Below are 10593 nucleotides of genomic sequence, written 5' to 3'. Positions count from 1 at the left end.
AAGAATAAGTATTTTCCAATGAGTCTTTGTTACACGTACAGTCTCATAGGTATACCTCTTGGTTTTGGAAAAGCATCTTATGGGGACATGATCTATTAATTAAAGGTGTTAGATGGAACATCTCAAATGGTGCATCCGTGAGAGTATGGAAGGATCCATGGCTGCCTAGAGAAAGCTATTTTTACCTGTTTAGTATGATAAGTAGTGTTGACCAGAACTTAAAAGTTGCAGATTTGATAGACGATAATTCTAAATCATGGAACTCCCAACTCCTGAATATTTTATTTAATGAGGATGATGTCCAAACAATTCTAGCCATTCCTATATCTATTAGGGGAAGCAATGATAGACTATCTGGCACTTTACAAACTCTAGTAACTATGAAGTGAAATCTGGTTATCGTCTTGCAAAATTAGTCTTATCAAATGACAGAAATTTGGCCAGTCGACCGGAAAGTTGTTCTTAATGTTTTCCTCAATCCTTCTGGAATCATCTTGGTCCTTTAAAATTAAAAACAAGTTGAAACACTTTTTACGAAAAACGTATCTTAAATATTTTACCTGTTAGAAATATTATTACAAGAAGAATTAGGACCACAGATTCAACTTGTCCTATGTGTGGTATGGAACCTGAAACACTAGAGCACATGGTTTTTAAATGATCGAGATCAATTAAGGTGTGAAAAAGTAGTCCTATTCATTGGCCAGACTTGCACCTCATTTCAAATTTTTCTGCATGGTGGTATAAACTTTATTTGGATACTAAAAAAATTTCAGATACAAATGTTTTGTTGCAATTGTCAGTATCTATTTTATGGATGATTTGGAAAGCTAGAAATGATTATGTGTTTAGTTCCTTATTGTGGAGTGATGCTGATATTTTATCAAAAGCTTTATCTAACTTTAATGAGTTTACAGATGAAATAAATGGTGCAAACCCTATCCGCCAGGAGAGACATGTTGTGAATGGCCCAACTTCACTGACTTTTCCTTGAATAAATGTGTTCCTTTATGTTGATGCAAGTTTGGTTCTAAATACTCGAAAAGCGAGTATTGCGATGGTAGCTTTGAAGGCTAATGTCATGTGCTTCATGCCTATGGCAGTCCAATTTATTTTGTTGGAAAAGCCGTGATAACTTAAGCAATAGCAATTCGGAAAGCAATCCAAATTGCGGTGTAGCAAGATGGAGGAACATACAAATATTGTCAAACTCATCAACAATGACTCAAATGCTAAATAGGAGAAAAATTACTCAAATGCTAAATAGGAGAATAGCTCTTTCTTGGGATGTGATTACTATTTGTGAGGATGTTTGGCATCTCTTACTTTATCTGGATGATGTAACCTTTACCTACATAAGTAGACGTGCTAGTACTTGTAGTCATAGATTAGCTGCGTTTTCTTTATCACTATTTGATGAAGTCTCTTGGCATGAAAACTTCCCATCTTGAATTGTCAATGAGGCTTTCTCTTTGCTTTGTACGAATGACTAGCATTTGATTAATAAAAATCAATTCTGTTGATTTTTTTTTTAAAGACAACATTCTCAATAGATGTATCTAATTAACTTATAGAGGGGCATCTAATATAACCAAAAAAGAAAGAAAGTGAAAGGTGTTATGTCCCGTATTTTGTACATCGGGACAATCCGAGCTAACCATGATAAGTTAAGGGCAAGACTATTCCGGGGTACGAGGTAGAGACTTTTAACCACGATTTTGTTTTGAGGCATAAGTTGCTTATGATTTTATTGGTATGGAATATTAAGGAAAATTTGGGGTTAAAAGTGAATTATGGAAAGTTAATTATTTTTCATGAAATTAAGGGCCATGGCCGTGTGGCATATGTGGGCCATGGGCCACATGTGTTAATTATTTATGATGCTAAAAGATGACAAATTAAATCATCTTCATCATTTTCACCTTAGAAAATTCAAGAAGCATGGAGAAAGAGGGAGAGAGGCCATTCGGCCATGGCTTGGCCGAATATGGTGCCTCAAGAATTGATCATGAAAAATTATTTTCTTCTAGCTTTTATACTAATTGGAAGGTCCTCTACAACGTGGAGTAGTTGTTGGAGTAAGCAAAACATCCGTTCTTGCAATTTACAATTCTAGCCGAGGGAGAAGTGAAGTGGAAAAGGTAAGGTTAATCTTCCTTTACATGTGTTATGGATGATTTGTACATGTTGTAGTGTGTGGAAATGGGTGAAATTCATGAAGTTATGATTGTTGATGTTGTGGCCGAATATGGGCTGTTTTGGTGTAGAAGGAATGAACTAATTTTATGTAGTATTTTGGTTGTTGTTTGTTGTGGATTCTATGATAAAAATGAAGATTTAATGATCCAAATGAAAGTCGAAATCGTGTGGGATGTTTTGGAACCTAATGTGATCTTAATATAGTTTCTTGAAATTATGAAGATAATGTTGTTAACGTGTGGATTATTGGAATAGTTGATGAATTTGGAAGATGGAGATGTGTTGTTGTTGTTCCTATTGGAAATGGGAGGTTTCGGGTGAAGTAGTGTATTGTTTGGGTTGTTTCGAATATTGTACGGATTGTTTGAAATGTTCTTGAATCTTGATTGAATGATCTCAGATTAGTACTTGAACTTGTGAGCGTTGATGTTAGCCTGAAAGTATGTAGTTGAATTGAATGTAATTGAATGTCGTCGAATTATGTAGAAAGGAGTTATTAATGTTAGAATACGTTTCAAATTGATTATTGATATTGTTAATATGGTTATTGGTATTGTTGTTGAAGATTTGGCCGAGTTGAATTCTCGGGATGTTGAGTTTATAGGGGAAATGCGCCCAAATTTCGTAGATAAAGTGCTAGCTTGGAAATTGGATTCCTAAGTGCTCATGACTAATGTTTGGCGTCTAACGACGTTATTGTAGATCTTGAGAAGTCGAGACTTAAGTTTGGATTAGCTTAGGGAAGCGGACGAGGTATGTAAAGCTTACTCTTTCCTTCTTTTGGCATGTCTTAGACGAAGTAAGATATGACATGATTTGTGCCTTGGGGTAACTCCATTCCTAAGTTCCGAGCATGTTTATGATTCTTATTTGCTTCTTGATGTTGACATTTTTCATATGGTCGGACTATGGTCCTTAAGTCTTATGTATGATTGAATTTCAAGTGTTGCAAAAAGAATTTTTGTTTTAAAAGATTCTATGTCTGAAAATGTCCGTAACTTTCATAGACGGAACCGGATTGCTTTGATATGCTTGCAAATGATTTTATAACGCATAATGCCCGTAACTTTCGTAGGCGGGCTCGGATTGGTTCGATATATGTTTATGATCCCTAAGACGTTATATGACATATTTTGTAATGATATCTCAAGAGCCCTAAGTATGACTATTGTTCGGATACTCGAGCGTGATTTGTCTACTTATCTATTGAGTCTGAAATGATTATTTATATGTATGTGGTTACTTACTACTCTGCTCGTGCGTGGTCGTTACATCTTTCACTGAGTCCCGGGCCAGGACATGCTTTCGTGCACAACTCTACTGTACTATTCACCGAGTCCCTCACTAGAGGGCCGGGACACGCTATGTATATGATAATGTGATGATGGCGCCACCCGCGGGATGGGCCAAGTATGATGTATACATGATGGAGACAGATCTCCTCCACCGAGTCCTCACTGTAGGCCGGGACACGCTATCCACCGAGTCCCTCACTAGGGGGCGGGACACGCTATTCACCGAGTCCCTCATTAGAGGGCGGGACACGCTATATGTATATATATGATGGTAATATGATCTTACTTACCGAGTCCCCGCAGGGTCGGACACGCTATATGTATACACATGTGCGTAACGGTTGTCCGATTGTGTCACTAAGCCCCATAACAGTCGGATATGATATTGTTATGCATGGTTTGAGTTTAAGAGTAAGGTCGGATATTCCCGACCGTTGTCCTCGCTCCCGTACTTTTATCTCGTTATGACTGTATCGTATTTCATGCTTTACATACTCGGTACATATTCCGTACCGACCCCCTTTCTTGGGTCGCGTTTCATGCCACGTGTATATACAGACGAGTAGAGGATATTAGCGAGTAAGATGTTGACGGGACCGGCGAGCTCCATTTTCTTCTTAGTGCTGCCGAGTCAGAGTATTTATGTTGTGGCCTCTTGGTTTATGTTAGAGACTTTGCGCAGTCATGTATATAATATGTCAGTTTTGTAAGCGGCTATGTAAGCCGATATATCATTATGCATTATGTTACAGATTTGTTATGATTACAAATTTTATTTGATTTGAGAAGGACTAAAAGCATGTTTCTTTGAAAGGCTTACATTATGCATTCATGTCATGATTTAAGGGCCCAGCATGATTATGAGTATTACGAGAGTCAGCGGGTTCGCTCGGCCCTAAGTAAGGGTCGGGTGCCCATCATGCCCTATGGAAAGTTAGGGTGTGACAAAAGGCAAAAATATCGATAGTTCTACTATGGTGACAGTTAGTTTTGAGAACTAATAAAATGAAATAACGCTAACCTACTACTCCAAAGTTTAAAAAGTGTGAAATTCACTAATCTAGGTGGATCTATAAGTAGATTTGGAGACTGGAGTTGAAAACTATGAGTTTGAAAATTTAGTCTTGTAAATTATTGGATTTTAAATTAATACATATTAAACAATTTTTTAAAGACAAATGCATAATTTGACACAAAATCATTAGATTTTATTGAACCCGCTTCCTACATTCTAACTCTACCCTGGCCATCAGTTCAATGTAGAAGCCTAACACAAGCACAAGTGCCTCTGTCAAAAAAAGAGAAAAACAACATATTTTGTAATTGCACTACGAAAATTTGAAAACAACTGAACAAGGATGCAAAAGGCAAAATTTTTTAGGATAAAATAACAATTAATAAAAAGACCAGACACCTCATGCGCGATAATTATAATTAAGTAAATTGACCTTCACAATGGTGAAAGCACCAATTAAAAGTAAGAATCCAGGGGTTGCATTATAAAAGTATCTTTCGTTAATTTAATTTCCCAACCGACTAGGAGTATCAACATTTGCTGAATAATCGTCTAGCCTAAATTGATCTATCTTAATTAACTCAATTAAGTGTCACCTTAGCCAATAGGGGTCTTTTTGGGAAAGCCAACATATGCGTGTTTTTGGCTAAGATGATACTTATTATGGAACGGAGTAAGAATTTTGGGCACTGCATTATAAAAATCCCCTTCGTTAACTAATTGCCACGTGAGGTGACCAATACATTTGGTGAGGTCATTGCTAACATGTCATGTTCTAGTAATTTAACCGTTTTAATTTATTATTTTAAGTTTATCTTTTTCTGTAATAGCTACCAACAAGATTGATATGCTCCCATATTTTATTTATTTATTTCGCTTACTAAATGCAAGTCACATTTTTTAAAGCTAGAAATGATGAAAATTTCAATTTGCCACTGTTGGGTACACACGAAGCTTTAGTTTTGCCACGGGTTTCGTGCTTATGATTAGGAGTGTACAAAGTAAACCGATAAACTGCACCAAACCGATTAATCGAGTCAAACTTAGAAAAAACCTGACTAGTGGTTTGGTTTGACTTGGTTTGTTGTTGAAAAAAAACATCCGACCATAATTGGTTTGGTTTGATTTTAGTTTAAAAAAGTCAAACCGAACCAAACCAACCCGACATTACATTTATTCAATTTTTAAAATATTTTATATATTAAAATATTTATTTGTAATGTAATTTATAAATATTTCTTAAATTTTTCATAGTTTTTTGTGTATTATCATATTATTTCAAGCTTGAACTTAGAATTTGAATGTCAATAAATTTTATATCCCATGAATTTTAGTAACTCAAAGAAAGTCTAAAACAAAACCAACTCAACACTAATGCTAACAAAAGAAATTCAATTCTACGACTAGGAATGACAATAATGCTGGATATCTATTCTTTAGTTTTGCATAATTAGTTTAGAGAGTGAAAATACATAACTTAATTTTTTTCTCTGTCTTGTAATTAAAACTTATTAGCCGTACTTATTTTAGCATAACTTAGAATTTTTAGATTATGGCCATTTTCTTTATGGCTTATTCATTAGAAATATTTATCTTAACCGATTTTATTATCTTTTTTGTTGAATATTTTAATACAATGTCATCACTCATCTCACATTTTGTGTTATTTTCTTAAGAAACACCTTAATTATATAGTTGTATCTTACTAGGATTAAAGAAATATTTGAAGTAAAAGTTATATGTTTTATATGAAGACTTTTCCGGGAAAAAAACCCAAAAAACCCGAGAAAACCGAATAACCCGAGGTTGAAAACCCCAAATTTTTTCAGTTTGGTTTGGCGTATAAATTTAAAAACCCGACACAATTGGTTTGATTTGGTATTTTAAAAATCCGAACCAACTCGATTCATGTACACCCCTACTTCCGATCGACATCTTAAATTAATAGTTTTAATTTTACTTAAGTTGTTTAATTAGTAAGGAAGAGCAAAATCATGAGTCGCTTGGTACAGTATTTAGTAAAATAATAACACGTAGGATCAACCAAACACATGATTAGTCCATACATTTAGTAGTTTACTATTACGAAGTTTCTTATGATTAATTACAAAGTAATTTTTTAATTATTTGTTACTGCATTCAATAATGGTTTATGGAGACGATAAACAAATTTAATATTGTTTATTCAAGTTCACCTACCACCTTAGCTTCCTTTTGTAAGTGTAACATTTATAAGTATAACAATTTGAATACATAAGGTGGCTATTGACTATATCCAAATGTAATTACACAGTGGACCTTTGTTTTTTCAAGCCACCCGTTATACACCCCATTCATTGTAGCTCAAATGGCTGCCGACCTTAAAAAGCAGGGAGACCGGTTCTAAAGGTACAAATTTGTCGATAGAAAAATTAATGCGACGGGAAGAAATTTATTTGTAATTTTGTTAATGTGTTGAATTTGACTATAATGTCAATTTAATATATTCGGAAGTCTATAAATATTTGATGCTCTTTAATAGTGACTTAATTAATTCCCCGGATATTGTGGCAAAAACTTTATCTCAATATAATGGATATCTTGAAAAATGGTTGCAATTCCTCGAAATATAATTTACAAAAAACAAAAAAGAATCTTCACTAACAATGTTGGAAGATGAATATCTGTTAGTGCAAGGCTACACGCATGTTGAACAACGAAGGAGCATTGATTTGTTTGCTATGGACAGGCGACAACAAGGTTAATACTTCATGCCCATGGATCTCTAATTCTGCTCGTTGGTTGGTTCATGATTGTTGAAGCATTGAAAAAAATACGTTATGGTGGGAGAATTTTTTTTTAACTTTTTTTATGTGCAAGGTGCAGTAGACTGGTTGAAACAAATAATAATATGTGAATACTAAATTGGGATGTGAATCAACAACAACAACAACAAGCCCAGTATAATCCCACCATGTGGGTCAGGGGGAGATAGACAGAGTGTACGCAGACCTAACCCCCACCTTGAAAGGTAGGGTTTTTTCCGAAAGACCCTCGGCTCAAGAGAGGAAGACAAGAGGAAAACAAGACAAAAGGTCGATAGTGGCATATCGGAAACAATATGATAACACGAATACCAAAAGCGAGAAGATCATGGTAGAACAGTCCGGAAAGAAAGGAGCATTAACTACTATAGAAAAATAAAATAATCAAAGTACAACGGCCCAACAAATATAAGCAGCAATCAAATGTATAAACCAAAAAGCAATAAACAAATGAGCAAAACTGCAACTACTATGGTGAAAGGGTAAGCCACCTAGCCTTCTATCCTAATCTGAGTCCTCCACAACCTCCTATCTATGGTCATGTCCTCGGTGAGCTAAAACTGTGCCATATCCTGTCTAATCACCTCTCCCCAATACTTCTTCGGCCTCCCTTTACCTCTCCTAAACCATCCATAGCCAACCTCTCACACCTCCGCACTGAAGCATCTGTGTCTCTCCTCTTCACATGCCCAAACCATCTCAGCCTCGCTTCCCGCATCTTGTCCTCCACCGATGCCACTCCCACCTTGTCTCGGATATCTTCATTCCTAATTCTATCCCTCCTAGTGTGTCCACACATCCACCGCAGCATTCGCATTTCCGCGTCTTTCATCTTCTGAATGTGACATTTCTTAACTGGCCAACACTCCGCTCCGTACAATAAAGTCGGTCTAACCACCACTTTGTAGAACTTGCCTTTTAGTTTTGAAGGCACTTTCTTATCACACAGCACTCCGGAGGCGAGTCTCCGTTTCATCTACCCTGCACCAATACGATGTGAAACATCGTCGTCGATATCCCCATCTCCCTGTATAATAGACCCAAGATACTTGAAACTTCCTTTCTTTTGAATGGCCTGGGTACCAAGCCTCACTTCCTCATCAACCTCACGCGGTACGCCACTGAACCTGCACTCCAAGTATTCTGTCTTGGTCCTACTCAATTTAAATCCTTTAGACTCCAACGTCTGTCTCCAGCCCTCCAGCTTATCGTTAACTCCGTTGCGAGTCTCGTCAATCGGACTATGTCATCTCGTGAACAACATACACCAAGGAACCTCACCTTGTATTTGTCGCGTCAATTCATCCATCACCAAGGCGAATAGAAACGGCTAAGAGCCGATCCCCGATGTAACCCCATCAACGTGGAAGTGCTCCGAGTCTCCTCCTACCGTCCTTACCTCGGTCTTAGCTCCATCATACATGTCCTTTATCGCTCTAATGTACACCACAGTACACCTTTAGTCTCCAAGCATCTCCATAGACCTCTCTTGGCACCTTGTCGCAGCCTTTTCTAGGTCAATGAATACCATGTGCAAGTCCCTCTTCCGCTTCCTATACTGCTCCACCAATCTCCTTACAATATCAATGGCTTCTGTAGTCGAGCGCCCCGGCATGAATCCAAACTGATTCTCTGAAATAGACATACCTCTCCTCACCCTCATTTCCACCACCCTTTCCCACACTTTCATATTGTGACTTAGCAGCTTGATACCTCTATAGTTGTTGCAGCTTTGAATGTCTCCCTTGTTCTTGTACATGGGAATCATTGTACTCCATCTCCATTCTTCCGGCATCTTCGCTGTCTTGAAAATGACATTAAACCATTCAGTCAGCCACTCCAAGCCTACCCTGCCTGCATTCTTCCAAAATTCTCCAGGAATCTCATCAGGTCCGGTTGCTCTTCCCCTGCGCATCCTACGAACAACTCTCTTAACCTCCTCAACCTTTATACTCCTACAATAACCAAAGTCGCAACGCCTATCAGAGTGCTCCAAGTCTCCCAACACAATGTCTCTATCCGCTCCTTCGTTCAAGAGTTCATGAAAGTATGACTGCCATCTCTGTCTAATGCGGCCTTCCTGTACCAACACTTGGCCATCCTCGTCCTTGATGCACTTCACTTGATCCAAGTCGCGTGCCTTCCTCTCTCTCGCCCGGCGAGCTTAAATAGCTTCTTATCCCCACCTCTCGTCCTCTAGTTCGCATGGGTGCGTTCAAAGGTCGCCGTTTAGCCGCCGAAACCGCCAACTTCGCCTCCTTTCTCGCCATCTTATACTTTTCCCCGTTTGTCCGCTTCTCTTCATCATCCTTGCTATCTACCACCTTCGATATGCCCGCTTCTTGCTTCTACCTTCCCTGGACTTCTCCATTCCACCACCAATCCCCTTAGCCCATCACGGCGGCCTCGCGAGACCCCCAATACCTCTCTAGTCGCTTCCCGAACGCAAACTCGGGGCCGTCCTATCCCACACATCGCTCGCATCCCCCCTACTATCCCATACTCCCATAGCCATCAACTTCTCCCCCATCTCTAGTAAGCACCAGACGAGTCAAACTCCCCCACCTAATCCTCTACGCCGGTCATCCACAACCTTCTTCTTCTTCTTCCTTCTTATCTCCAAATCCATCACCAATAGCTTATGTTGGGTCGTAAGATTCTCACTCGGTATGACGTTGCAGTGCTTACAGAGGCCTTTATCATCTTTTCTAAGAAGCAAAAAGTCTATTTGCGTCGCAGCCACCGAGCTACGAAAGGTTACCAAGTGCTCCTCCTTCTTCGGAAAACATAAGTTAGCTACCACCAATCCAAAAGCTTTTGAAATCTAAGAGCGAGACTCCTCCACCATTCCCCGTCCCCGAAGCCAAATCCTCCACGCACCTCGTCATAACCCCTCGAAACATGACCCACCGTGCCCATTGAAATCTCCTCCTATGAATAACTTCTCGCAGGCGGTATACTTACCACCACTTCGTCCAAGTCCTCCCAAAAGCCGCCTTTTACCTCCTCGTCCAAACCTACTGCATGGCGCGCGTAGCACTAACAATGTTCAAGGTGAACCCTCCAACGACTAACTTAATCGCCAAAGATCCCGTCGTCGTCGATCCTCCTAACCTCTACCACCTGATCTCTAAGCTCACTATCTACTAAGATCCCTATCCCATTCCTATACCTCGACTCTGCCCGAGAACCAAAGTCGTACCCCTCCACATCCTTAGCTTTAGGTCCTACCCATTTAGTCTCTCGACACAAACTATATTAATCCTCCTCTTTTTAAGAA

Source organism: Lycium ferocissimum, chromosome 9 (genome assembly GCF_029784015.1).
Source record: "Lycium ferocissimum isolate CSIRO_LF1 chromosome 9, AGI_CSIRO_Lferr_CH_V1, whole genome shotgun sequence".
Classification (NCBI taxonomy): Eukaryota; Viridiplantae; Streptophyta; class Magnoliopsida; order Solanales; family Solanaceae; genus Lycium; species Lycium ferocissimum.
Note: the sequence above shows the minus strand (reverse complement) of the source record.